This window comes from Cryptomeria japonica, chromosome 10 (assembly GCF_030272615.1).
Source record: "Cryptomeria japonica chromosome 10, Sugi_1.0, whole genome shotgun sequence".
NCBI lineage: Eukaryota > Viridiplantae > Streptophyta > Pinopsida > Cupressales > Cupressaceae > Cryptomeria > Cryptomeria japonica.
Genome location: NC_081414.1, coordinates 605583107 through 605586015, shown reverse-complemented (window position 1 = coordinate 605586015; position 2909 = coordinate 605583107).

Here is a 2909-nt window from a genome sequence, read left to right as displayed (position 1 = left end):
TATAGAAGGAAGCCATCAAGTTTGAAGACTTTAAAGCCATCAAGTTTGAATACTTTAAGGGAAACCATTAAAGGTTTCAAGTGGGTGAGGATAAATAGGATTTTAAATAAATAATTTATTTAAAATAGTTGTGCAACTTGCTTTTGTAGGAAAATACAAGTGGGTGGAGGATAAAGGTGATTTAAATAAATTATTTATTTAAAATAATTGTGCAACTTGCTTTTGTAGGAAAATACAAGTGGGTAGAGGATAAAGGTGATTTAAATAAATGTTAATTTATTTAAATGTGAGAGGTGGGATTTAGGGGGATTTAAATGAATATTAATTTATTTAAATGTGAGAGAAGATTTAATTAAACAAATATGATTTATTTATTTAATTAATGGTCTGAATTTGGTTAAGTGAATTAAATCAAATAAATTGAATAATTTATTTAATTAATAGGAGAAGAGGGTTAAGATGAATTAATTAAATATTAATTTAATTAATTCATTAATTGATGGTTAAATAATCAAATAAATACTAAGTATTCATTTAATTAAGTGGACAGATTTATGTGACTACATTTGCCCCTCTTTGAGATGGTGCGGTTTATCGCGTCATTTCAAAGAAAGAAAAATAGGTGTGAAGAAATACCCCATAAAATGTAAATTTAATGGGTGGTATGCCCCCTCGAGAGATGGGCTGAATTTTTTTGAAAAATCGGGCGATCTCTCGAAAAAGAATGAAAAGTGGAGGGGATGTAGAATAGAAGAAATTAGAACTAATGATGAAAGAATGGGAGAAAATGGAGTGAATATGAAGAAACAACAAGCCAGCGAGTACCCTGAGGTCATGCAAGAGATACATAGTAGATGGAGTGTGGGGTTTGGATTGATGCTATACAATTGATCAAAATTGGTTGGACAATCTGGTGCAATCGGTTTAATTGCCCCAGTCAAGTCAAAGCGTGACAGTTGATGTCAGTTGGTCGCTTGGACATGATAAAGTCTGAGTAAGTGAATCAAAGTGACCTAATGTGACTTAGACAATTGATATAATTGCCCGATGAAGTCAAGGTATATGAAGCAAAATACTCGTTGAGACGTAGACAATTGATGTAATTGTCCGATGGATTGTGTTTGATTGGTTGATCAATTGATAGTGTGTGTGTGTGATGGATGGTTGTGGGGAATCATGGCAACCCCGTTGAGACTAGGTCATTATGATAAATGCCTGTTGTAGTCTAAGTTTGCCATAATCGATTACCTGTTGAGACCTGAAGATACTTGATCAGAGTATCTGTTGATAGTCTAGGTGTGTGGGAGTCGATGTATCTGTGTAGACAGAGTAACTGGCTTAATTTTTTTGGATGAGTGAGGATGGGAAGCGATGAAGGGATTAGGATGATGTTGATGATCAAGATAGGGAGGGTGAGGGGGGATTTGATGTTAGATAGAAGATATGGAGGACTAGGACCGAGTCCTATGGAAGAAGATGAGTAAAATAGAGTATGCATTATTATGACTATGTATGCATGATATGCAGCTATTATGAATGTATGGATGGGTGGAATGCAATGAAATGCAATATATACAGATGAGATGGAATGACGATCCATGGTGCTTTATTTTTCATCATTGAGCTTTAAAATGATGTAAGAAAATACAAGCAACTTGACATAAAGATTCAAGATGACTAGAGTATTTCTTACATGGATTTTATATAGTAAGTTAATAAAAGCAACTTGATATAATGGATCAAGTTGACCTAAGTATTGCTTGCGGAATAGACAAGGATTATCTCCTTTCATGCATGACTTGGATCGTCCTCCTTGATCTTAGGCTGATCAGATCCTAAGACAAGTGCATACCGTAATAAGAGATAAAACCTTTATCCAGTTTGGATGAGGTAGGAGGAACCAAAGAAAGAGCATTGTACCTGCAAACAAACAGTATATACATAAAGAATAAAGAATATGGATCCTTGGTAATGGTTCATGCTCATATGGTCGAGGTATACGCTATAGTCAGCAAGCTGTAGTGATCTATGACTGTATTTTTGCCTATGATCACATAGCTTAGTGAACTTCCCACGTAGACACCATTAGTACATGCACGAGAACTTCATTGGAAATAATGTGCAAACGATACAAAACAATGCTACAAGATCCTGATACAAATAAACGGACGATTGTACTCACAAATCAACCAAGTATTTGATAGCTTAACATAATTTTCTTGTCAAAGAAAACGTCACTTTTGTCTTGGTTTTGGTAAGGAAGGATGCATCCTTGTTGAAGACAGTTTTGATTGTTGATGTCAATTGTTTGGTCAATTGATAAGTGGTCATTTTGTCGAGTATATCACAATGTTTGTTCGGTATCTACAGGGATGAGTGTGTACAAGGTGTTGCCATGTTTTTGTGTGATTTTTGATGTTTTTTGATGTTTTTGGATTTTGTGAGACATTTTTGAATGTTTTTGGTATTTTGTGAGATATTTTTGAATGTTTTTGGATTTTTGATGATTGTTTGAATGAAGAACTTAATGAACCATAAGACAATGTAGAATCCACTTCCATCAATGACTATGAAAAAGTGGGATGCCAGATGTATGGAGTACTATCATAATTGCAGAGGAATAACAAGCCATGTTTTTTGGATGGATGGATGTATGTATGAAGTAGATGTGATCGCAACAAGTCTGAAAGACAATGGAGCCATAGCCTTTACGAGTGGTGCCTGTTTGCCAGGTTTTCACCACCGTACTTACCCAAGGTGCCACCGGAGTGGTTGTTCACTGTTTGGATGCATGATTTTTCTTTACTCTTTTGATGTTTTTGTGTTTTTTTCAAGTCATTTATCTGGATGTTTTTGGTATTTTTGCCATTATATATGGGAGCCTGACACTCTGTACAGCTTAGGTATAA